The sequence below is a fragment of the Ovis aries genome, chromosome 19 (assembly GCF_016772045.2).
Source record: "Ovis aries strain OAR_USU_Benz2616 breed Rambouillet chromosome 19, ARS-UI_Ramb_v3.0, whole genome shotgun sequence".
Classification (NCBI taxonomy): domain Eukaryota; kingdom Metazoa; phylum Chordata; class Mammalia; order Artiodactyla; family Bovidae; genus Ovis; species Ovis aries.
In genome coordinates this window covers 40,594,858-40,622,583 of record NC_056072.1, presented here as the reverse complement: position 1 = coordinate 40,622,583, position 27,726 = coordinate 40,594,858, and the positions used below count along the sequence as shown (strand labels likewise).

General features: G+C 42.0%; 1 protein-coding gene and 1 non-coding gene across 8 annotated transcripts in view; one reads left to right on the top strand and one right to left on the bottom strand.

The window, feature by feature from the left end:
• Positions 1 to 27,726, bottom strand: part of FHIT (fragile histidine triad diadenosine triphosphatase) — a 1,568,898-nt gene that overhangs the window by 1,151,272 nt on the left and 389,900 nt on the right. The window lies entirely within an intron of this gene.
• On the top strand, positions 7,965 to 8,045 carry TRNAW-CCA (transfer RNA tryptophan (anticodon CCA)). The gene has a single exon. It is a non-coding gene; the product is annotated as a tRNA-Trp (tRNA).

The window sequence follows — 27,726 nt, the reverse complement described above, 5'->3', positions numbered from 1 at the left end:
CTCAAAAAAGCAAGTCCTAAACCAACTGCCAAATTCAAGCATATTGAGTCTTACTAATTAAGGGCAGGGTCGCTATATAACACAACTTGGGAAAAGTCTGATTCCTCAGGGAAGGCTTACCACTTCCTTCTCTCCCTCCTGCCTTCTTTTCGACTTTAAGCAGGAGCACCCACGAGCCAAAGTGCCGTCCAGAGCACTAGCTCTTGTCCTCAGCACTTTTATTCTTCCCCACTCCTTCCACTCACAAGTCTTCTTCTTCTTTGCTGGCTGTGCTTTCTCTAGCTGCAGTGGGTGATGGCTGCTCCTCCTTGTGGTGTGTGAGCTTCTCACTGCAGTGGCTTCTCTTCTTGCGGAGCATGGGCTTCAGCAGTTGCAGCTCGCAGATTCTAGAGTGCAGGCTCAGTAGTTGCAGTCCATGGGTTTAGTTGCTCCACGGCATGTGGAATCTTCCCAGATCAGGGACCGAGCCTGAGTGCCCTGCATGCATTGGCAGGTGGATTCTTATCCACCGCTCCACCAGAGAAGTCCCCCCCCCACCCCCGCCCACCCCATTTAGAATTCATCTGAGAGAACTCTTTAAGAAGAAGTGCGAGGAAGTTCCACTTAAGATTCCTCCCAGGTCAGCCTACCTTTATCAGTGCTCTTCAATGGAAGGTCTTATACACTGGTCCAGTGAATGACAAAGTGGCATGTTGATGCCCTTTCCATGTTAGGGCCTTTGATTTTGTTCTTCCTTCTCTCTGGAATGTTCTCCATCTTTAAATCATGGACATTTACATCATTCAGGTCTCAATTCAAATGTTATTTCTTCAGAGAGGCCTTCCCTGACCACCCAATCTAAAGCAGCATCCTCACTACCACCAAATCACTCTATTATATTCATCTTTTACTGTGTTAATAGCTCTCACATTTCATTACTTTCATCATCTATTTGTTTGCTGCGCATCCATACCTCCTTCCCAAACGTATCTATTATAAGATTGACCCAAGAAAGCATGGATCCTGTTTGTCTTGTTTGTCCAGAGCCACACGCGTATCAAATAGGTAGATATTCAATAAATCATAGCTGTCATTACCCTTTCCTCTCAGGCTTGCTCCTGCCACAGCCCATGCCCAATCAAGTCCAGTAAAATCTTTTGAAAGCTCTTTTCCTCAGCTGACCCAGGATATAAGCGCATATACTATGGGCTTTGTCGATTTTAGACTAAATGTCTCTATCCTATAAATTTTTTTCCTCTAATCAGAATTTATATAGCCTTCTTATTTTGGCTTCCCAGGTGGCACTAGTGGTAAAGAACCTCCCTGTCAATGCAGGAGACATAAGAGACACGGGTTCAATCCTTGGATTGGGAAGATCCCCTGGAGGAGGGCAGGACAACCCACTCCAGTATTCTTGCCTGAAGAATCCTGTAGCTGCGAATCCTCGCGGGCTACAGTCCATAGGGTCATAAAGAGTTGGACACGGCTGAAGCAACCTGGCACGCACACACTCTTTATTTGAATGCTATCTTATTCCATTTACCTTATTTGTACTTTTTGAAAAGATCTTTTTAATGGGGACCATTTTTAAAGTCTTTATTGAATTTGTTACCACATTGCTTCTGTTTCACATTGTTGGTCTTTTGGCTGAGAGGCCTGTGAGGTCTTAGCTCCCTAACCAGGGATCAAACCTGCACACACCCCCTCCTCCTGCATCGGAAGGCAAAGTCCTAACCACTGGACCACCAGGGAAGTCCTTTTTATTTGTACTTTTTAATAAGTCCCAACACAAAGGCACAGCTTAATGAATGCCCCCTTAAACCTAGAAGACAGTGGCTGATGCCTTTCTTACCTACAGCAATGGTCCTAAAGAAGCCTCTCTACATCTCTGCCATCGAGCCCCAAAATACATGCACACAGTGGAAAGCCTGAACTTGCATTCCAGATAACCTCTAGCAGGAAGTGAGTGGAAATGCTCTTTAGAAGGAGCAAAGCTAAAACATGCTCCTGAAAATGATGCCAGTTAACACTTCCTCTTAAGAAAGCCACAGTCCCCACAGCGTCAAAGATAGCTCAGTGGCATCTTACATCAGGGATACTTTTTAATTTGAAGCTTAGAGAGTCTCTTGGAAATCTCATAAATTCTTTCCACACACACACACACACAAATATGACACAGCTTCTCAGGAGGTTCAATAGAGGCTTTCTTCTAGTATAGAACGGATAGCTATTTCTTCGGTTGTAGATCAGATGAAGTCATTGGTGTCAGTTTACTGGCTATATATATTTTCTAATGCATAACAGAATATGTCAATACTGGAATACACTCAGCACTGAGATGCTCATACTAGGAAACTCAGGAGGATAAGAATGACTCCTAGCTCCCATCTCACATTGACAAGAAGCATGTACTCATTGAGGGGAAATGTCGAGCAGAATGATCCATATTGCTTAAATCAGTACTTCTTACTCTGTCTTCTTTTTTGCCAATTCTGCATGAGTAAGTTGGCAAAATTTCAACACATACAGATGCAACTCCATCTTATTCAAGGCCATTCATCTTTGCATCATGATGTCTCTGTGTTAAAGATCAAAAAGTACTAACCCTAAAGAACTTTATCACATCACCTGGACCCATTTCATAGACAAAGAATGTGACAGTATACTCAGGAAAAGACCCTAAAGAAATATCCTTACAAGTTAAATTTCTAAAACGAGCAGTACTCTACTATGGTATAGTCAGTCAGTTCGGTCACTCAGTTGTGTCTGACTCTGCGACCCCATGAATCGCAGCATGCCAGGCCTCCCTGTCCATCACCAACTCCGGGAGTTCACTCAAACTCATGTCTATCGAGTCAGTGATGCGATCCAGCCATCTCATCCTCTATCGTCCCTTCTCCTCCTTCCCCCAATCCCTCCCAGCATTGCAGTCTTTTCCAATAAGTCAACTCTTTGCATGCGGTGGCCAAAGTACTGGAGTTTCAGCTTTAGCATCATTCCTTCCAAAGAATACCCAGGACTGATCTCCTTTAGAATGGACTGGTTGGATCTCCTTGCAGTTAACTCTTACAATAGTTTGTACCTATCTTTCTTGGAAGTAGGCTTAATAGAAATCCTAAAAAAAAAAAAAAAAAGTGGAACTCCACATTTCCATAAAGGTTGTGATGGCTAATTTTATATATCTATTTGACTGTGTCACAGGATATCCAGATATTTGAAAGTGAAAGTGTTAGTCATTCAGTCATGTCCGACTCTTTGCAACTCCATGGGTCTGTAGCCCTCCAGGCTCCTTTGTCCATGAATTCTCCAGGCAAGAATACAGGAAAGGGTTGCCATTCCCTTTTCCAGGGGATCTTCCTGACCCAGGGATGGAACCTGGGTCTCCTGTGTTGCAGACAGATTATTTACTGCCTGAGAGTGTTCTCCCCGATCCTGATATTTAGTCAAATATTACTCTGGGTGTTTCTGGGAGGGTATTTCAGATGAGTTTAACATTTAAATTGATAGACTGGGTAAAGCAGATTAAAAGTGAAAAGTGAATTCACTCAGTGGTGTCCAACTCTTTGCAACCCCATGGACTGTAGCCTATCATGCCCCTCTGTCCGTGGGATTCTCTAGGCAAGAATACGGGAGTGAGTTTCCATTTCCTTCTCCAGAAGATCTTCCCAACCCAGGGATCAAACCTGGGTCTCCCACATTGCAGGCAGATGCTTTACCATCTGAGCCACCAGGGAAACTCAGGTAAAGCAGATTGCTCTCCCCCAATGTGGGTGTGCCTCATCCAATCAACTTAAGGTCTGAATAAAACAAAAGACTGGCCTTTCCCTAAGTAAGAGGGAATCCCTCCTGCTTGACTGACTTCCAGCTAGTTTTTTGCTGCCTTTGGACTCAAACCAAAACATTGATTCTTCCTGGGTTGTGAGCCTGCTGGCCTTTGGACTAGAAGGACAGTATTAGCTGTAATGATTTTTAGGCCTTTAGACTAAGATTGGATTTATACCACTGGCTCTGCTGGGTCTCCAGTTTGCTGACTGCAGATCTTGGGGCTTCTCAGTCCCTCTAAATGTATGATCCCCCCTCCCCAAGTGTGTGAGTATTCCCTGTGTATATGTATGTATCCTACAGTTCTGCTTCTCTGGAGACCTGACTAAAACAAGTGTTAGACTCAAACCCAAAGACTAATAACTTTTGTTTTTAGCAGTCTGGCACTTAACAGCATGTCTCTTTATGAAGTATGTAAAATTTTTTCAAGAGCTAACATATGGCACTCCATCACTCACTCTAGAACACTGTAAGTGCTTAAAACTTTTTATATTATTAAAATGTAAAATACCAAGTAAGGATATAGCAAGACTAACCTGGGACAAGCTTTTAGCAAGGCCAAATACAAGGCAGTCTTGAATATAGAGAAATACTCTATTTTCTCAAACAGAAGTCTAAAAATGTTCAAAAGGTAAGATGGCCAACATGTACATGTAAACTTTCAGATATATATATATACATATATATATATACACATATAAATAAGTCAAACACTTACTTATACTTTTTATTTCATTAATTTAATTGGAATTTTAAAAACACATTTTATTCAAGCTCAGGCATGATTATCTTCAGCATATAGGAGCTGCCTTTTCACTCCTCTAATAGACTGTTCTAGAACATGTCTTATTCTCCTGGTATGAGACAAGGCACTCCTTGAATCATGTGTGAGCATGTCTCTGGAAGCTGTCTCTAAAGCCACCAATACCCATTTCTATAAGCAACTTCTTCCTTTCAGTAAAAAGTCATCCTCCTAAACCAGAATTGAAAGAGACACATGTACCCCAAATGTTCATTGCAGCACTGTTTATAATAGCCAGGACATGGAAGCAACCTAGATGTCCATCAGCATATGAATGGATAAGAAAGCTGTGGTACATATACACAATGGAGTATTACTCAGCCATAAAAAAGAATACATTTGAATCAGTTCTAATGAGGTGGATGAAACTGGAGCCTATTATACAGAGTGAAGTAAGCCAGAAAGAAAAACACCAATACAGTATACTAATGCATATATATGGAATTTAGAAAGATGGTAACGATAACCCTGTACACGAGACAGCAAAAGAGACACAGATGTATAGAAGAGTCTTTTGGACTCTGTGGGAGAGGGCGAGGGTGGGATGATTTGGGAGAATGGCATTGAAACATGTATAATATCATAAAAGAAATGAATCGCCAGTCCAGGTTCGATGCAGGATACAGGATGCTTGGGGCTGGTGCACTGGGATGACCCAGAGGGATGGTATGGGGAGGGAGGTGGAAGGGGGGTTCAGGATGGGGAACAAGTGTACACCCATGGCAGATTCATGTTGATGTAAGCCAAACCAATACAATATTGTAAAGTAAAAAAAAAAAAATTCATCCTCCTACAGGTAGGTACTATTTTGAGGTCCATGATACACCCACCTCCTGTATTGCTTTTTACAGTGATATTCAAGTCTCTTTAAAACAATATCCAATATTTTCAACTGTGAATTCACAACCTCTAGTATCATGACTAACTCTGTATTAAACTTCTTTGCTCCTTTCATACTGATCCCAGCAGATGACCTTCACAAGCACCCAAAAGACACACTGAGTGAGACCATTTCAATCCACCATGACTTCCCAAAGAATCACTCGGAAGACCCACATAGAAAGCAATGTTGTCTCTTCTAAGGGATGATAAATTGGGAAGGAAGCAAACTTCACGTTTGTACTTGAGGACATGTGAGGTGTTTTAGCACACTTCAGCCTTTAAGATAAAACACCAGTTTATTTAATGACTATTTTGATAACATGCTTTATTTCATCTTTTATCTATTCATCCACAAGTTAGTAAACCTGAGCTTTCTGAAAAACATTTTTTTCTTTTCTCATTATGCTGCTGCTGCTAAGTCGCTTCAGTCGTGTCCAACTCTGTGCAGCCCACCAGGGTCCCCCGTCCCTGGGATTCTCCAGGCAAGAAAACTGGAGTGGGTTGCCATTTCCTTCTCCAATGCGTGAAAGTGAAGTCGTTCAGTCATGTCAGACTCTTTGTGACCCCATGGACTGCAGCCTACCAGGCTCCTCCATCCATGGGAGTTTCCAGGCAAGAGTACTGGAGTGGGGTGCCATTGCCTTCTCCTTTCTCATTATAAACACCATCAATATAGGCTTAGTTTTCCTTCAGTGTTCAGTTCAGTTCAGTCGCTCAGTCGTGTCCGACTCTTTGCAACCCCATGAATCACAGCACGCCAGGCCTCCCTGTCCATCACCAACTCCTGGAGTTCACTCAAACTCACGTCCGTCATGTCGGTGATGCCATCCAGCCATCTCATTCTCTGTCGTCACCTTCTCCTCCTGCCCCCAATTCCTCCCAGCATCAAAGTCCTTTCCAGTGAGTCAACTCTTTGCATGAGGTGGCCAAAGAAATGGAGTTTCAGCTTTAGCATCATTCCTTCCAAAGAACACCCAGGGCTGATCTCCTTTAGAATGGACTGGTTGGATCTCCTTGCAGTCCAAGGGACTCTCAAGAGTCTTCTCCAACACCACAGTTCAAAAGCATCAATTCTTCAGAGCTCAGCCTTCTTCACAGTCCAACTCTCACATCCATACATGATCACTGGAAAAAGCATAGCCTTGACTAGACAGACATGTGTTGGCAAAGTAATGTCTCTGCTTTTCAATATGCTATCTAGGTTGGTCATAATTTTCCTTCCAAGGAGTAAGCGTCTTTTAATTTCATGGCTGCAATCACCATCTGCAGTGATTTTGGAGCCCTCAAAAATAAAGTCTGACACTGTTTTTCCACTGCTTCCCCACCTATTTCCCATGAAGTGATGGGACCAGATGCCATGATCTTCGTTTTCTGAATGTGGAGCTTTAAGCCAACTTTTTCACTCTCCTCTTTCACTTTCATCAAGAGGCTTTTAGTTCCTCTTCACTTTCTGCCATAAGAGTGGTGTCATCTGCATATCTGAGGTTATTGATATTTCTCCTGGCAATCTTGATTCCAGCCTGTGCTTCATTCAGTCCAGCGTTTCTCATGATGTACTCTGCACATAAGTTAAATAAGCAGGGTGACAATGTACAGCTTTGATGCACTCCTTTTCCTATTTGGAACCAGTCTGTTGTTCCATGTCCAGTTCTAACTGTTGCTTCCTGACCTGCATATAGGTTTCTCAGGAGGCCGGTCAGGTGGTCTGGTATTCCCATCTCTTTCAGAATTTTCCACAGTTTATTGTGATCCACACAGTCGAAGGCTTTGGCATAGTCAATAAAGCAGAAATAGATGTTTTTCTGGAACTCTCTTGCCATGTATTTATCTGCTCAATTTACAAACAAGCATCTGATTTCCCCCCAAATTTGTTAAATATCTTCTCTTCAATGTCCTCAATAACAAAGCAAAGACATCTCTATGTTTACCTATATCTAGGAAGGTTAAGGCAACTGCTCAAGATTGCTTTTGTGCCAGGGAACTAGAGAGGCAGTCATCTCATTTGTTTCCATTTCCTTTTCCCTGGAAGTTTCCGCTATAATATTCCTCTTAGACCTGACTTTTGTAAGTTTATAACTATAAATACATGCAAATGTGATAAAAACGTTCTCTTTCTTTGATAGTAAAACTCAAATTCTGATGGAAAACAATGTTCCCACCTTTAGGCGATAGCTAATGATTGACCTTGGGACTTCCCTGGTGGCTCAGGTGGTAAAGCATCTGTCTACAATGTGGGAGACCTGGGTTCGATCCCTGGGTTGGGAAGATCCCCTGGAGAAGGAAATGGCAATCCACTCCAGGATTATTGCCTGGAAAATCCCATGGACAGAGGAGCCTGGTAGGCTACAGTCCATGGGGTCGCAAAGAGTCAGACACGACTGAGCGATTTCACTCACTCACTCACTCACTCAGTGATTGATCTAAGCCAATCATAGTGATGCCATTTTCTTTTGCTATTGATTGATGTTTATAGTGAGCTTCCCGGGTGGCTCAGATGGTAAAAAGCATCTGCCTCCAATGCTGGAGACCCGGGTCCCGGGTTCAATCCCTGGGTTGGGAAGATCTCTATGTGACCTAACTCTAACCAATGAGAGGAAATAAACTGGAGTTGCCCTGAAAGATCTTCATTCTGGATAAAAAGTCAGAGTTGCATAAGGAGAGAGATTCTTTTTACCCGCCTCTTCTTTATTATTTTGGAAATGGTCATGTAAAAATTTTATGTTTGGAGCTATGGCAGCCATCTTTCGACAATGAGGCAAAAAGCTAAAAGATGAAAGATTCTGAGGATGAAAGAGACTGGCTCCTTAGTGACATCACTGGGCTACCAAATCAGCCCTATGACCCTCTACCTCCTGTATTCTTTTAAACACATAAATATCATAGATTACCTTACTATCACTTCAGTATTTTGTTACTTGTAACTGAAAGTATTTATAACCCACGCATCACCCTAACATCAATTTCCATCTGTTATGGAGCAAAACTAACTACATTTATTGTTTTATCCCTGTGGCACCCTTTAAAGTCCTGGTACTCAGTAGTGTATCTTCCACAGCCTAAAGGGATATATGTTCTCCTCTCTCCAGCCCTAAGGACCTCTTCTTATAAGACTGACAAGATGAATGAGCTAGCAAATGAAATCAAACAAAAAGAAATAAAAACAAGCAAGAGAGGCAAAGAATCATGTAAACATCCTGCTAGGGAATGTGAGGGTATAAACTTAAAGAGGCTTATTATTTAGGAGGAAAATGCATCACCTCTGCTTAGATGAGTGAAATTAAGTTGTAATCATGATGGTGTGTCAGAGTTATTTGACAAAAAGAAACAGGACATTGTTCTCAACATTTATTTTGGCAGACGGTATGGAGGTGGGCGGGCTTCTCTGTTAGCTCAGAGGGCTTCCCAAGTGGCGCTAGTGGTAAAGAACGTGCCTGTCAATTCAGGAGACACAAGAGACAAGGGTTCGATCCCTGGGTCGGGAAGATTCCCTGGAGTAGGAAATGGCAACCCACTCCAATATTATTGCCAGGAGAATCCCATGGGCAGAGGAGCCTGGAGGCTACAGTCCATGGGTTGCAAAGAGTTGGGCACGACTGAAGCGATTTAGCACACACATGGAGGTGGGCAGGGAAACACAGGGGAAACATCTCCACTTTGTATTTCTCCAGCTGTTGTGACTGGACTAATAATAAAAATTTGCACAAAACAGATTAATAGGAGAAAAACAAATTTTGATTCGTGCATATGGAGGTCCCAGAGAAATGAGACCAAACAAGTGGCCAAAGCAGGCAACCTTTATACTTTTTAGAAAAAGAAACAGCAACTATATAAGGAATTGACAGGGCAAAGAATTTCAGATTTTGCATGCTCAATCACTGAAGAATCTAAACAGAGTTTGGGCTTGGGGTAGTAAATTAAAGAAGTAACAAAGATTGCTTACATAGGCTTCTCAGCCCCAAATTCCCTGTCTTGGGTAATAAGGGTATCCTTCTACTTGCAGATGCAGAAAGTGCACCTTTTACATGAAATATTTATTTCCTGCTTAAGTAACTTTCTCAAGTAAGTAACTTAAGAAAGTAAGTAACTTTCGTAAGTAACTTTAATTCAAAATAATTTATGTGCCATCGAGGCACATTTGGGGGTAGCCTATCGGACCCCAACAACCATGCTGGAAAAGGTTCAGAGGTCATCACCTGAAATGGTGATGCCTTCAAGACAGACAAGTTTGCTTCAGAGTTGACAGAGATGGGATGCATGGTAATAGAGCTAATGTCTTTAAAATGACAAAAGGCACAGATAAAGGAAAACAAGAGCTGACTTGCTGATTCCTGGAATAGCCAAATAACAACCCTAATGCAAGACCTCAACTCAGCTCTCAGCTTCCAGTGTTCATCAGTTTAACGCCTTCTCCCTACTGCAGCCAAACATCCAAATATTTGCATGTTCCTCCTTTACCTAAAGATTTCCAATAACCCATCACCGCATTTTTGATATAAACCCAAAACCTTACAAGATCTGCAAGGCCATCCAAGATCTGCCCCTGCCTGCCTCCCTAGCTTTACCTCCCTCTGTGCTGCCTTCTCTGTGATCTGTGTGCCCCCCTGCCATCATCCTTCAGTGCAGAGACACCACCACACTTTCTCGTGCCCAGAACAGTACAGCATACTGAACATCCTCTTCATTCATCTGAAGCCTCCTCAAACACGGCTTCCGAGGTTATATACCATTTTAATGAAGAGGTTATCCCTAAGCTCTACTCTGAAACCAGTATGGTATGCTTCTCCCTTAATAATACTCATCACTTGTGAGTAATTTGTTAATAACTTCCTTCTCTTCTAAACTGTAAGATCCATGAAGGCAAGGACCATGTCCTTTTCTCAGTTCAGTTTAGTTCAGTTCAGTCACTCAGTCATGTCCGACTCTCTGTGACCCCATGGACCAGAGCACTCCAGGCCTCCCTGACCATCACCAACTCCCAGAGTTTACCCAAACTCAAGTCCATTGAGTCGATGATGCCATCCAACCATCCTATCCTCTGTCATCTTCTTATCCTCTTGCTTTCAACCTTTCCCAGCATCAGGGTCTTTTCAAATGAGTTAGCTCCTGGCATCAGGAGGCAAAAGTATTGGAGTTTCAGCTTCAACATTAGTCCTTCCAATGAATATTCCAGACTGATCTCCTTTAGGATGGACTGGTTGGATCTTCTTGCAGTCCAAGGGACTCTCAAGAGTCTTCTCCAGCACCACAGTTCAAGAGCATCAATTCTTTGGTGCTCAACTTTCTTTATGATGCAACTCTCACATCCATACATGACTACTTGGAAAAACTATTGCCTTAACTACATGAACCTTTGTTGGCAAAGTAATGTCTATGCTTTCTAATAAGCTCTCTAGGTTGGTCATAACTTTTCTTGCAAGGAGTGTCTTTTAATTTCATGGCTGCAGTCACCATCTGCAGTGATTTTGGAGCCCAAAAAAATAAAGTCTGACACTGTTTCCACTGTTTCTCCATCTATTAGCCATGAAGTGATGGGACCAGATGCCATGATCTTAATTTTCGGAATGTTGAGCTTTAAGCCAACTTTTTCACTCCCCTCTTTCACTTTCATCAGGAGGCTCTTTAGTTCCTCTTCACTTTCTGCCATAAGGGTGGTGTCATCTGCATATCTGAGGTTATTGATATTTCTCCCAGAAATCTTGATTCCAGCTTGTGTTTCTTCCAGTCCAGCGTTTCTCATGATGTACTCTGCACATAAGTTAAATAAGCAGGGTGACAGTAGACAGCCTTGACGTACTCCTTTTCCTATTTGGAACCAGTCTGTTGTTCCATGTCCAGTTCTAACTGTTGCTTCCTGGCCTGCATACAGATTTCTCAACAGGCAGGTCAGGTGGTCTGGTATTCCCATCTCTTGAACAATTTTCCACAGCTTATTGTGATCCACACAATCAAAGGCTTTGACATAGTCAATAAAGCAGTAATAGATGTTTTTCTGGAACTCTCTTGCTTTTTCCATGATCCAGCGGATGTTGGCAATTTGATCTCTGGTTCCTCTGCCTTTTCTAAATCCAGCTTGAACATCAGGAAGTTCACAGTTGACATATTACTGAAGCGTGCCTTGGAGAATTTGAGCATTAATTTACTAGTGCGTGAGATGAGTGCAATTGTGCGGTAGTTTGAGCATTCTTTGGCATTGCCTTTCTTTGGGATTGGAATGAAAACTGACCTTTTCCAGTCCTGTGGCCACTGCTGAGTTTTCCAAATGTGCTGGCATATTGAGTGCAGCACTTTCACAGCATCGCTTTCAGGATTTGAAATAGCTCCACTGGAATTCTATCACCTCCACTAGCTTTTTTCATGGTGATGCTTCCTAAGGCCCACTTGACTTCACATTCCAGGATGTCTGGCTCTAGATGAGTGATCACACCATCATGATTATCCGGATCATGAAAATCTTTTTTGTACAGTTCTTCTGTGTATTCTTGCCATCTCTTCTGAATATCTTCTGCTTCTGTTAGGTCCAGACCATTTCTGTCCTTTATCCAGCCCATCTTTGCATGAAATATTGCCTTGGTATCTCTAATCTTCTTCAAGAGATCTCTAGTCTTTCCCATTCTGTTGTTTTCCTCTATTTCTTTGCATTGATCGCTGAAGAAGGCTTTCTTATCTCTTCTTGCTATTCTTTGGAACTCTGCATTCAGATGCTTATATCTTACCTTTTCTCCTTGGCTTTTCGCTTGTCTTCTTTTCACAGCTATTTGTAAGGCCTCCCCAGACAGCCATTTTGCTCTTTTGCATTTCTTTTCCGTGGGGATGGACTTGACCCCTGTCTCCTCTACAATGTCACGAACCTCATTCCATAGTTCATCAGGCACTCTATCTATCGGATCTAGGCCCTTAAATCTATTTCTCACATCCACTGTATAATCATAAGGGATTTGATTTAGGTCATACCTGAAAGGTCTAGCGGTTTTCCCTACTTTCTTCAATTTCAGTCTGAATTTGGTAATCAGGAGTTCATGATCTAAGCCACAGTCAGCTCCTGGTCTTGTTTTTGTTGACTATTTAGAACTTCTCCATCTTTTGCTGCAAAGAATATAATCAATCTGATTTTGGTGTTGACCATCTGGTGATGTCCATGTGTAGAGTCTTCTCTTGTGTTGTTGGAAGAGGGTGTTTGCTATGACCAGTGCATTTTCTTGGCAAAACTCTCTATTAGCCTTTGCCCTGCTTCATTCCTCATTCCAAGGCCAAATTTGCCTGTTACTCCAGGTGTTTCTTGACTTCCTACTTTTGCATTCCAGTCCCCTATAATGAAAAAGACATCTTTTTGGGGTGTTACTTCTAAAAGGTCTTGTAGGTCTTCATAGAACCATTCAACTTCAGCTTCTTCAGTGTTACTGGTTGGGGCATAGACGTGGATTACCGTGATATTGAATGGTTTGCCTTGGAGACGAACAGAGATCATTCTGTCGTTTTTGAGATTGCATCCAAGTACTGCATTTTGGACTCTTTTGTTGACGATGATGGCTACTCCATTTCTTCTGAGGGACTCCTGCCCATAGTAGTAGATATAATGGTCATCTGAGTTAAATTCACCCATTCCAGTCCATTTTAGTTTGCTGATTCCTAGAATGTCGACGTTCACTCTTGCCATCTCTTGTTTGACCACTTCCAATTTGCCTTGATTCATGGACCTGACATTCCTGGTTCCTATGCAATATTGCTCTTTACAGCATCGGACCTTGCTTCTATCACCAATCACATCCACAGCTGGGTATCCATCCCTTCATTTTGGCTTTGGCTCCATCCCTTCATTCTTTCTGGAGTTATTTCTCCACTGACCTCCAGTAGCATATTGGGCACCTACTGACCTGGGGAGTTCCTCTTTCAGTATCCTATCATGTTTGCCTTTTCATACTGTTCATGGGTTTCTCAAGGCAAGAATGCTGAAGTAGTTTGCCATTCCCTTCTCCAGTGGACCACATTCTGTCAGACCTCTCCACCTTGATCCACCCGTCCTGGGTTGCCCCACAGGCATGGCTTAGTTTCATTGAGTTAGACAAGGCTGTGGTCCTAGTGTAATTAGATTGACGGCGGCCGGTGCACTAAGTGCAGGTGGCGGCGGCAGCCGGCGCACTATGCATGGCCGAGAGCTACCCCACGTCCGAGGTCAGGGGCAGCAGCTTAGAGTGCCAGGCTGCGATGGCGCAGGAACGGCTGAGAGGAGCTACCCCGCGTCCGAGGTCAGGGGTGATGGCCGAGGCCAGGGGCAGCGGCCGGGAGGAGCAACCCCATGCCCAAGGCCAGGGGCGGTGGCCGGGAGGAGCAAACTGACATCCAAGGAGTGGTGGCTGTGTGGGCGCAGCAGGACCTAGAGGAGCCATCCCACGCTGAAGGTCAGGAAGGGCGGCGGGAGGAGATACCCCTCATCCAAGGTAAGGAGCAGCAGCTGTGCTTTGCTGGAGCAGCCTTGAAGAGATACCCCACACCTAAGGTAAGAGAAACCCAAGTAAGATGATAGGTGTTGCAAGAGGGCATCAGAGGGCAGACACACTGAAACCATACTCACAGAAAACTATAGCAGCATAGGGTTCAATTTCCTTAGAGGCAGATGGTAAATGTCTTTGTTGTTCAGTTGTTGGCAGTGCTCTTGGTAAGCGCCAATTTGCAGTTGACACTGGAATGAGCTGCAGTTTCCTACTTCAGGGGATTTTCCTGATGCAGGGATTGAAACGGCGTCTTCTGCAACTCCTGGACTACAGGCAGATTTTTTACCCTTCGAGCCATCAGGGAAGCCCTAGACAGTTGTAATTTACTATTGTACTGATATCATCTTGGGGCGGGGGGAGGGCTTTGAGCAACTGAAAGACACATATGAAACACAGACTTACGATACACTAATAACAGAAAAAAATGTATTTAGGATGGTTTTAATGATCAGGCCATACCTTTTACTCTTTCAGTTAGACAAAAAGGAAAAATTAGTGTTCTTCCTAACATGCTCTGTGGTTCTACACAACTGAGGTTAAAGCACATGCTAAGGAGTCAGATATCTCTCTTGTAAGAAAATAGAGAGAAAGGCAGGGTCCCACAGAGGAGGAGATAAGAAAGAACGGGATTTTTTTTTTAATAATAAAAACTGTTAAGCAATAAAATTAGAAGTTCAACTGAAATGGCACAAGATAGAGAATTCACTGAGAATTTTGGGCTATTACATTCAAAGAAGAAGTTGATAATGAAGGCAGCAGCATTGAGAACCACCACATCTATGACCAGCTTTCAGACCCTGAAAAGTCTATTAGAACATTCCAGGAACTGCTGTAGTTTTATTCCAAAGGAAGATTCTGAACTCTGATCACATCTTTTACCCACTCACGTTGCTCTGTCAACCAGGGTGGCCTTTCTGAAGCGAGGGCTTCTGTTCTCTCTTTCATGTAGATCCATGACAATAAAACTTTTCAGACCCCGCAAAGTCAATTAGGACATTCCAGGAAACAGCTGAATTTTATTCTAAAGGAAAATTCTGAACTCTGTTCACATCTCTTACCCACTCACATCACTCTGTCTACCAGTGTGGCCTTTGTGAAGCAAGGGCTTCTATTCTCTCTTCCTTCTTACTCCATGAGAGTAAAACCCAAAGTACCTTCTACCCCTAAGAGGAAGCTTTGGTGAGTGCCTTATTATAACTATTACATATGACACAAGGCCTGCCATTAATGTGAGCCGGACAAGAATAAATTACCTAAATAAGACAGAAATAGCCATTCACTTCAAGGAAGGCTCACTTTCTTGAAACTCGACAGCATTGAAACCATTTAGAGTTTGCTGTCAAGATTCCTAGTAGTGTTCATTACGTCAGCCAGCAGTCCCCCTGGACTACCGAAGACTTATGTGAAATATATATAATCATGGGCTGCAATGCCTAAGTGCAACAGGATGATTTAAAAGCACTACGATAGCCTTCACCTATGATATTCATCTCTTCCTGTCTATTCTTTTGTGATCCTGACAAAAACTTGGAAAGCAATCTGTATATTGATATTCCCTGAAAAGGATTTCAACAGCTCTTTAGGAAACACTTTTTAAGCAGTTTCAGTTTTACGTACAAGCCTTGAACATCCTGTATTTATCATACTTATGGGTATAGTTCCAATTTCATAAAAATTAAAACCAAGTAAGAGTAGCATTCAATTCCTGCTCTAACTAGAGTATCAAGTAATGATTAAGCACATGTACTTTGGAATGAGATAGGCTTGGGTTCACCTCTGGGTTCCCCATACATTTTGCATGAATCACACAAGGTATTCAACATACTCAAGCCTGAGTTACACCATCTGATAAATTATATTATACATGCCTGACATGGAAAAACTTTTAAAATGTTTGATATTATTGGAATTAATGTTGCTACTGTTGCCATTATTATCATCCTTTTCTGTTAGAAAGCGCTAGTAGCCAATCAGGCACACAGCTAGAACACATTTACCAGCTCTGATACAGTTGAGTGGGTTCAAGTGAGTGAGCTCTAACTAATGGAATATGGAAGAAATGATGCATACCTCTTCATGGATGAAGCCACAGAAGTCTTTCAGGTTCTCTCCTTTACTCTTTCTCAACAACCCTGATGACTACTGGTTGAAGAAGTAAGAGCTACAAGATGGAAGGAATATGGATCCTACTCAAACCTCAGAGGAGAGCCACCCTCCAGAAATGTTTGTAATAGATTCTGAAGGAGTAAGAAATTAAGTTTTTCTGTTAAGTTATTGATATTTGATGTTGTTCACTAAGGCAATTAGCTTACCTAATCAGTTCTCAGCTTGGACACTACTGATATTTTATACTATATCAATTGTTTGTTGTGGGGGATGTCCTGTGTCTTATACGATTTCTAGCAATATCCTTGGCCTCCACCAAATTGATCCTAGTAGTACCGTCTCCCTTAACTGTGACAACTGAAAAAGCCTCTAAACATTGCCAAGTGTCACCCAGTGTTCACCTTGGTTGAACAGCCTGGGCTACCTTGACCAAAACATCATCATTATTGTTGTCATCATCATAATCAGCATTACTGATAGTCCAGCAGTCCCTTACAACCTTCTTATAATCATGATCCCTAAGCTCCAAATAGGTCCAGCGTATTTTCTTTTATGAGGAAAAGTCAAATGACACCAAAACACAAAAGAAGATAAAGGATCAGGTGGTAAACCCTGAGTTCCTAAGGACCAAAGCACAAAGTTAAAACCAAAACAAATATAATTTTTTTTTAAAGTTCATTTGATCATTTTGGTAACCTACAACCAAATTAGTTTTGTTTTTTGTTTTTTGTTTTTTTTAAAAAAGAAGACTAAATACACAGGCAGGGGCAGTTCAGTGTTTAACAAATATTATCAGATAGGCACTGTGCTGGTCATAAACTGGTGAATAAAACAAATACAATCCCTGATCTCATTGAGGTGAAAGCCAGATAAAAATATGGTAAATGTTTCTAATAGTTTCAGCTCAGTCATTAATTGAGCACTGTGACAGGCAGAATTCTAAAGATGTTCCAGCAAGATTCTTGCCTCTGGTGATTCAATCAAACTTTAATCTAGGTGCTGCTGTGAACGGATTTTTCAAATGTAATTAAGGTTACTAGTCAGTTGGCTTTGACACTAGGAGATTACCCTGGATTATCTGACTTTATCCAGTGTAGTCCCATGAAGCTTTAAAAGCGGAGTGGAAAGTGGAAAATTCAGTCAAAGAGAAGTAGCAGAAGAGGAAGCAGAAGCAATACAGCACATAATGGGGCTCCCTGGTGGCTCAGACAGTAAACAATCTGCCTGCAATGTGGGAGACCTGGGTTCGATCCCCAGTTGGGAAGATCCCCGGAGGAGAGCATGGCAAACCACTCCAGTATAGAGAATCCCTATGGACAGAGGAGCCTGGTGGGCTACAATCCAAGGGGTCACAAAGAGTTGAACATGACTGAATGACTAAGCACACACACACCCAAGTTAGAGAGATTCCAAGTATGGGAAAGATTAGATGTGCTATTAATGGTTCTGAGATGTAAGGGCCAAGGGAGAAGCCTGTAGGAGCTAAAGGTGGTCCCCAGCTAACAGCCAGCAAGGATATCAGTCCTACAACCACAAGAAATGAATTCTGTCAACAAGTCAAATGAGCTTGAAAGCAGATTTTTCCCTAAAGCCTCCAGAAAGGAATGTGGTCCAGCTGACACCTTGATTTTAGCCCACTGTACCTATGTTGGGCTTCTGACCTACAGAAACAGAGGGATAACAACTACATGCTGTTTAAGCCACTAAATTCACGCAATGTGCTATGCTACTGCTGCTGCTGCTAAGTCACTTCAGTCATGTCCGACTCTGTGTGACCCCATAGACGGCAGCACACCAGGCTCCACGGTGCCTGGGATTCTCCAGGCAAGAACACTGGAGTGGGTTGCCATTTCCTTCTCCAGCAATCTGCTATGCCTCAATAGAAAAACTAATAAACCACTGTACCTTAAATATCTTAGAAGAGAGTGGGTCAAAGAAAATAGATACTAAAGGTATGCCTACACTTCCCTGGCAATACAGTGGTTAAGAATTCACGTGCCAATGCAGGGGACACAGGTTCAATCCCTGGTCCAGGAAGATCCCACATGCCCAGGGGCAACTAAGCCCTTGTACCACAGCTACTGAGCACTGGTCTAGAGTGAGTGAGTTGCAACAACTGAGTCTGTGCACCTAGAGAGTGTGTTCCACAAAAAAAGCCACTGCAATGAAGACTCAGTGCAGCAAAAAAAAAAAAAAAAAGAGGGAGGCTTTCCTTCATCAGTCTCAGGTTTGCTAAGTACTTGACAGGTGTACAGGGCTTCCTTTGTGGCTCAGCTGGTAAAGAATCCGACTACAATGTAGGAGACCTGGGTTTGATCCTTGCATTAGGAAGATCCCCTGGAGAAAGGAAAGGCTACCCACTCCAGTATTTTGGCCTGGAGAGTTCCATGGATTTTTCGGTCCAGGGGGTTGCAAAGAGTTGGACACGACTGACTGACTTTCACTTTCACTTGACAGGTGTACACCTGTGGAATGAATGGATTCACTATTTTCATCCATTTGTTTAATAATATATATTGAGTACCTCTTCTCTGATGGTCCCTGGAAGAGGTGCTGAATATACAATAGTGAAATATATACTGTGTTTTACTTCTAATTCCTCATAATGGAAGTGGAGGATGGAAACATGCAGACCCAACAATGTCGAGAAGGTGAAGTGAAGTGAAGTGAAGTCGCTCAATCGTGTCCAACTCTTTGCGACCCTGTGGACTGTAGCCTACCAGTCTCCTCCGTCCATGGGATTTTACAGACAAGAGTACTGCAGTGGGTTGCCATTTCCTTCTCCAAGGATCTTCCCAACCCAGGGATTGAACCCAGGTCTCCCACATTGTAGGCAGACACTTTACTGCCTGAGCCACCGGGGAAGTCAAGAAGGTACAGGGGCCATAACATATGTAGGAGCCACAGGAGATGCAGGTTCGATCCCTGGGTCAGGATGATCCCCTGGACAAGGGCATGGCAACCCACTCCAGTATTTGCCTGGAGAATTCCATGGACAGAGGAACCTGGAAGGCTACAGTCCATAGGTCGCAGAGTCAGACATAAATAAAGTGACTTAGCACACATAGCATCATCTTTATATAAATCTGAAAAAAGTATAAAAAGAAATATAAGGGAGCACAGAATAAAATCACAGCTAACATCTTTTGAGTACTTGTCTCACTCATCCTTCCAACAAGACTATGAGGTAGAATCCTAACCATTCTCATTTTGCAAATGAGGGAGCTGAGGCACAAGCAGGTGAAAAACCCAAATCATAGTAAGTGGTGAAGCTGGGATTTTAACACAGGTAGTCTAACTCCAGAGCCTATGCTTTTATTCACTTCACTGGGCTCTCTTTCAATTCAGAAGAGTGGGTAGGCTCTCAAGAAGGGCTGAGATTTGGAATGGGTATCTTTATCAAGGAGAGAAGAAGGGATCAGCAGGAAAAAAAAAAACAAAGCATTACAAAAAACAGAGATTTAGGAAGAACATGCATGATGTGGCATATCCAAGGAACAAAGGTGGAACTTGTATCAGGATGGAGAGCTGATAGCAGGTGAAGCTAAAGCATAAGTCATCCTGACTTCACAGTCTTGGACCAGTTATTCAGTTTCATCCTATATCAATCAAAATAACCTATTCAAGAGCATGATAAGGCAAATAATTTCCATTAACTTACATATGATTTCTAACATTGTTATTCATGGATATTAGCAGATAACATCAGACACCCAATATATAGCCCTAAAGTGTAACAATATTTTTTAATACAACTTGGAAAAAATCTGTGAAAATATAGTAAAACCTTAAATGATTCTATTGAGTCCAAGGAAACTAGGACAAAGTACAGATCCAAGTAAGAATCCAGCTCTATGTGCATCCAGAAAGCTCTTCACATCTAAATCCACGCAGATGCTGCTTGGCTTCTGAATCACCCAAGTTCACAACCAAATAGGTGGTAAATCTACATATTGGCATTGAGAAGGAGTTCTCAATAGCAACAGACCAACTGTTCAAATTAGTACCACCCAAAATAAATACATAAATATGGCATATAGAAGCAAACACATTTGTTGATCCAAACCCTCCAAATTTTTCTATTTTTTTGCCTGATGTAGAGGGAGTCATCATGTGCCCTTGGCATTCTACCTTGTGCTGTTTAATATGGTAGGCACTAATCATAGGAGACTATTTAAATTTTTAAAAGTACAATTAAATAAAACACCATCCTCAGTCTCATTACCTGCATTTCAAGTGCTTAGCAGCTATAGGAGACCAGGGGTCACCATACTGGTCAGCATACATATAAAACATTTACACCATTGTAGAAACTTCCATAGGAAAAAAAATAAGGTACTTCTTTAGATAAATGCAATGATTTACTAGGCACACCCAGTATGAATTATTTTATTTTATTTAAAAATATTTATTTATTTGGCTGCACCTGGTCTTAGTTGTGGCACACTAGATCTTCGATCTTCATTGCAGCAGGTGGCAACTTTAGTTGCGGTATGTAGGATCCAGTTCCCTGACGAAGTATTGAACCTGGGCCCCCTGCATTGGGAACATGGAGTCTTAGCCCCTGGACCACCAGGGAAGCCCCTGCATTTGTTTGTTTTAAATTTTATATAATTAAATTCACCTCTTGTGAGGTTTTATGAGGTTTTGAGTTTTTGTTTTAATCATTCATACAACTCACTGGAAAAGACCCTGATGCTGGGAAAGATTGAGGGAGCTGGGAAAGATTGAAGGAGAAGGGGGCAACAGAGGAGGAGATGGTTGGATGGCATCACTGACTCAATAGACATGAATTTGAGCAAATTCTGAATGAGAGTGAAGGACAGGGAAGCCTGGTGTGCTGCAGTCCCTGGGGTTGCAAAGAGTCAGAGATGACTTAGTGACTGAACAGCAACAACAATGTATTTTATTTCTCTAAGGATGGAGAGATTCTATGAGACTCTCTATGGAGATGAGACCAAGCATTTATTAGGCACCACTGTTTCAAGCTCTGTACTAGACGTGTTGTTCATCTCTATTATATCGCTTAAGTCTCATGACTCCCTGGGAGATAGGCATCACTGTTGCCATTTTACAGGTGAGATGGTTGAGGCCAAGAGAGGCCACCATGTTTTTTAACTCACAAAACCTAAGAAATACTTAATTCTTCCCAACTAGTTCCACTGCTCCTAAGAGAAATGGAGTATAGACTGAGCAGTTAATTTTCCATAGATGAGGTTTACTTGGAGGGAAATCAGAGTTCTCTTTCATGTAATTGTAGATATTTTTATTTTTCAAAATCATCCTTTTTTGGCAGTGGCTAAGAAGTGACTCAGGGAAGTGAAAGACAAGGAAGAGAGAGTAAGTCTGTGCAGCTGGAAAGACTGAGTCAGACATGCATGCCATCAGTCCTCAAAGGCTCATATTTCTGCCACAAATACACCCAGACTTGCTTTTTTCATAACTTCTCCTCTCCAGTCTCTGGAAGGAATGTGCCTGATATTTATTTTTAATCTGATTCTCCCTCACCAAAATGTGGAAGGGGTGACATCTAGCCTAAAAGATGTCCCCCAGTGATTTTTGCCTCTGGCTAGTCTTTGATATGGACTAGGGTTGACCTGTGTAACTAATAGGATATTGCAGAAATGATGATGTGTTACTTCTGAGGCTAAGTGATAAGGGATATTAAAGCTTTAACCTTGTTCTACCTCTGGAAGAAGCCAGTCACCACAGTATGAAGATATTCAAGCAGCCTGTGGAGAGGCCCCCAAGGAAAGGAACTGAGGCTTCCCGTCATCCACCACCAACACGGCAGGCATATGAGTAAGACACTTTGGAAGTGGATTCTCCAGACCCAGTCAAGCCTTCAGATGACTGTGGAACCAGCCAACACATGAAACCTAGAAACAAAACAACTCAGCTAAGCCTGTCCCAGTATGTGAACTGAGAACTTCCAGACGCTCAAGTTGGATTTAGAAAGGCAAAGTAACCAGATATCAAATTGCCAACATCCACTGGATCATAGGAAAAGTAACAAAGTTCCAGAAAAACAGCTACTTCTGCTTTATTGACTAGGACAAAGCCTTTGACTGTGTGGATCAAAACAAACGGTGGAAAATTCTTCAAGAGATGGCAATACCAGACCACCTTACCTGCCTCCTGCAAGTCAAGAAGCAATGCAAGCCAAGAAGCAATGGTTAGAACCAAACATGGAACAATACACTGTTTCCAAATCGGGAAAGGAATATGTCAAGGCTGTATACTGTCACCCTGCTTATTTAACTTATATGCAGAGTACATCATGAGAAATGCAGGGCTGGATGAAGCACAAGCTGGAATCAAGATTGCCGGGAGAAATATCAATAACTTCAGATATGCAGATGACACCACCTTTATGGCAGAAAGCGAAGAACTAAAGAGCCTCTTGATGAAAGTGAAAGAGGACAGTGAAAAAGTTGGCTTAAAGTTCTACATTCAGAAAACGAAGATCATGGCATCTGGTCCCATCACTTCATGGCAAATAGATGGGGAAACAGTGGAAAGAGTGGCTGCCTTTATTTTGGGGGGCTCCAAAATCACTGCAGATGGTGACTGCAGCCACGAAATTAAAAGATGCTTACTCCTTGGAAAAAGCTCTGACCAACCTAGACAGCATATTAAAAAGCAGAGACATTACTTGGCCAACAAAGGTGTGTCTAATCAAAGCTATGGTTTTTCCAGCAGTCATGTATGGATGTGAGAGTTGGACTATAAAGAATACAGAGCACTGAAGAACTGTTGTTTTTGAACTGTGGTGTTGGAGAAGACTCTTGAGAGTCCCTTGGACTGCAAGGAGATAAAAACAGGCAATCCTCAAGGAAATCAGTCCTGAATATTCATTGGAAGGACTGATGCTGAAGCTGAAGCTCCAATACTTTGGCCACCTGATGTGAAAGACTGACTTATCGGAAAATCCCTGATGCTGGGAAAGATTGAAGGCAGGAGGAGAAGGGGACGACAGAGGATGAGATGGTTGGATGGCATTGCTGACTCAATAGAAATGAGTTTGAGCAAGCTCTGGAAGTTGGTGATGGACAGGGAGGCCTGGCATGCTGCAGTCCATGGGGTCGCAAAGGTCAGACATGATTGATCAACTGAACTGAACTAACTGAGGCCTGACCCAAATTCTGACCCATGGAAATAGAATGGAATACTAAATATTTATTGCAGTTTTAAACGATTCCATTTCAGCTTAATTTGATGGTCAGCAATAGATCACTAACACAGAGGTTTTCTCAAGTATTGTCTAGTACCAACCCTGCAGATGGAACATCTCCCATGCTGCTTTATCCACCTCATTCTTTCTCCACGATCATGTCTCATCTTAACAGTGAGGCTGCAGGCAAGCACCAAGTCTCATACATTATTATGCTCTCTCTTCTCATGCTTGCTGGTTTAATTGGGTTCCAGTGATTTTCCTCCTTCCCCTTTGACTACTGACAGCTTTTTCCTCAACTCTAAGGTCCTTTCTCTTCAGATTTCCTCCCTTTGTTTCCTTTCTTCTTAGCTGAACAAAAGCCAGGAATACTAAAAGTGTTCTATCACAAAGTGTTCATGGCCCTCAACAACAAGAGCTCAGAGTAGTCTTTTCAATGACTAGAGAAAGATTATAAAGACCGTCAATTAATTTGACATGAGGGACTTCCCTGGCAGTCCAGTGGTTAAGACTTCACCTTTCAATGCAGGGGATTCAAGTTCAATCCCTGCTCAGGGAGCTAATACCTCACATGCCTCCTGGCCAAAAAAACAAAACATAAACAGACAGCAATACTGTAACAGATTTAACAAAGATTTTTTAAATGGTCCACAGCAACAACAACAAAAAATTGTAACGAAAGAAAAAAAAAAACTTGACATGAACGCCTCCTCCCATTAGGAAACTGCTATGCATGGTGAAATAAATAAAGTTAGCAAATTTGTTTCTTATCCATTTCTTGTCATTTGAACACTTGCTTCACCCATAAACTATATTCATTCCACTCCTACTGGGCATGCAAAGCATTATGGGTGATACAAAAACTATATATTGTCTATTTTCAAGGAACTTATAATCCTGCATAGAAGATGTGTCATAAAAATACAAATATTTATTCATCTTCACTAGTATATTTACATATCAAAGACAGTGAAAGCTAAGGGTCAAATGAATGGTAGACTCAAGCATTAACAGATCTTCAAAGGGAGAGGCTATTGCTATGAGCTGAATTTATGGAGGAACAAAGCCTTAAGAAAGTTGAACTGTGGTAGATATTATTATAGATTCTACCAATTTCATCCAGTTCTTCTCAGCCCTGAGCATAGAGATCCCTACACGTCTCAGGGGCTTGTGGCTGGCAGGGCCATGTGACTAGCTCTACTCAATGGGGTATGAGAAAAAAGTAACATACTTCATTACAGGGTTAAGTCAGAGAAAATCCCATGTTTATCCTACTTATTTATCTTTTAAAATCTTGGCTATGTGGCATGATCTCAATTCCCTGACCAGGGGTTGAACCCAGGCCACAGCAGTGAAAAGTGCTGAATCCTAACCACCAGACCATCAGGGAACTCTCTGAAGTCCATGTTTAATTCTCTAGTTTTTCTTCCCTAAGAACGTCACATGATGTGGCTTTATCAGTTTGGGTCCCTGAATGACTACAAATAGCAGAGACCCCTGACAACTTGTGTCGAACATGTACCTTGAATAAGAGATAAGCCTTCCTTCATATTATGCCACTGGGATTTTGGAGGTGAATTTGTTATTGCAGAATAAGATAGCCTGTCTTCACTAAAACAAACAAACAAAAAATTCCAAACCATGGAGAAATGAAAAAAATGGTACAGGTAATTTATAAGTTATGTGTTACATTACCTTTCTCAAGGACAAATCTATGTGCATATCAAGACATAGCTTGTTATGATATATCTTAATAGAATCAAAGGTTTTTAAATAAAAACATAAAGAAGGTTGGAAAAGCAGCAGGAGAATGAGCTACTGCCCTTGGGTGATCATTACAGATCTCAGAGTAAAAGGATTATTGATGCCTTGGCCAAGAAGCATTGCTCTTTCTTTGCTTTCTTTTCCTTTGAGATTACAAGCCATATATTTCCATTTGGAAAACAGTATTTCATAACCTCTAAACCCAACATGAGTCTTGTGAAACCCCAGTCTACAGTTGAATGGCCAAAAATAAAGACTTGGAATTCCTTCAAAGCTAAGCCATTTTACACAGCAGTGCTTTCTTTTTCTACCAAGAAAGTGTTCCGGCGTGATGGATTCTCCACTTTCGCTGTATATTACACTCGCAGCTCTACGCCTGTCACTCCCGATTCTCTTCCTAGTTGCTTGTGCCTTATTAAATTCAACACTTCAAAACAACCAATAAGAGAGCCTTGAGAAGCCCTTTCTCTTACAACCAGTGTTCCCTTTTTCCTAGAAATAAATGACATTTCCCAATCAGTCCGAGGGTGGGGTTCAATGACAATTTATTTTCTTTGTAATGTTTCTCAGTGAGTAGTAAATGGTCTTTGACGAGGATATGGTGATAAATTTTAGCTAAACGTTTTCATACAGACATTATCTCCCATGTTAGCTCCTCAAATCAAACCTCTTTGAATTTGATTTGCAAATAGAATTTGAGAGTCTAAAGACACAAATAGTCATTTGGTGACTATTCTCAAAGCAAAGCCCCAGAGCCAGTCATTTAATATGCAATATAACATCAAATAGAAATCCAAAGGCCCATCTCAGCCCCCAGTATCTTTGAGCATTTGTGTGTTTGGGAGCAGGCAGGGCCTCAAGGGGAAGAAGAGGCGCCTTCTGAGAAACTTATTTTAATTTTAGATTGTCTCAGTCTTTGGCCTTTAAACATTGTACTAAAGTCCAGTTTTTGTCATTTTAAAGAGATTTCCCTAGTTAACCAGTTCCCAAGGAACTAACCTTAGAGTGGTCCCTTATCTAAGGAATGCTTCAGACAACTCAACAGAAGGATCTGCAAAGTTCTATCAGAGATTTAAAAATATCCTTAAAACACCAAATTTGAAGATGTTATATATGTCACCTAAATCTTTCAACCCCCTGTATAACATCAACTCTTCTGATTTTTGAGGAATATTATTCTTGTGCCGCTAGTTTGCAGTGGGAATGTATTGCTAAGTCTCTTTGTTCCAAGTAACAGAAACTAGGACAAAATGGAAGGAGAGAAGTTATTAGAAGGACACAAAGAGGGTCGCAAGGACTCAGAGGCAGAGATACAGCCACTTCCGTAATGCCAGAGAATGGAACCTAGGAAATATAGTCCTCTTGTTTCTCCACTCCTCATTCCTCAGAGAGAAATAAAGCCATCCACAGATCTCAGGTTTACCTGTCACAGTTCCAGCCACACAGAAAATCACTGCCTATCTATGAATCTCAAATTCCAGGAAGAGAGTCCTTGGTGGGGCAAGCTTGGATTAAGTATCCAACTCTAATGGAAAGAATTTTGGCCAGGGAACCATATGGTGAGTAAATATGGTTGCTGAGGCTCAACTGACCACTCTTCCAGACAGGAAAGAGAGTTCTCTGAAAAGAAGAGACAGTTTAAAGATATAGGAGTCAGTGTTGAAGCAAAGGCTGCCATTACTGAAAGCAGTCTCAATCCTCCTATTATAGGAGTTGATATGACTTCAAATGCTTACATCTTACATCAATAAAGAGGAACTGTCCTTTCTTGGTATCTTGTCTGAAGGTCCCAAAGGGCCCCCAGTACCTAACCCTCCTATTCAGCATGGGCTCTGACAAGACGAAATGAAGCAACTTTGGTTTTATGCTTTGTATGTTTCTTATAGGGGTTCCCAGGTGGCGCTAGTGGTAAAGAATCTGCCTGCCAATGCAGGAAACCCAAGAGACACCGGTTCAGTCCCTGAGTCAAGAAGATCCCCTGGAGGAGGAAATGGCAACCCACTCCACCATTGTTGCCTGGAAAATTCCATGGACAGAGGAGCCTGGCAGGGCTCCAAAGAGTCGGACACGATTGAGCAACAAAGCATTTTACTAGACTTATAGTAAATAAAATGGGCACTTGGAGTTAATTTTCTGTTGACTTATCTCAGTCCCCATGTTCCTCTTTGATCTGATATTTAAATTCTACTGGCTCCTCAACTCTGTCACCTGCTGTTTTCAATATACGTGAGCAGCAGTAAAGTACACTCCCACAAGAACTTAGAAAATTAGTACTGCTGTTACATATGCAGTGGATCAATACAGAGACATTTCATCATCTGGAAGAAAACAGGTAAGTAGAACTTGACTTTCAACTGGTAGAAGATATTAACCTATTTAACACAGAGGGCAGTGGGGGTGGGGGTGGAATGGTCAGCCATGGAAACAGCCAAGGAAAAGCTACAAAAACAAATGTTGGCAGGGGACACTTAAGTACTGTCTAGGGAAAAGAAGTCTTCAGTTAATGGCCATTTGGTATTCTTACATCGGGAGAAGGGCAACCCTAACGTGGAGTATAGAGGAGGCTCTAGGCAGCTAAGGTGATGGAGTTTCAGGTCTTCGAGCAAGACCACTGAAAGATAAAGGAACATGCTACTTCAAAATGTGCCATTTTGGTTTATTGATTATTTTGAGCTGTAGGCACTTGAAAAATAGCAAACGCAGGGAGA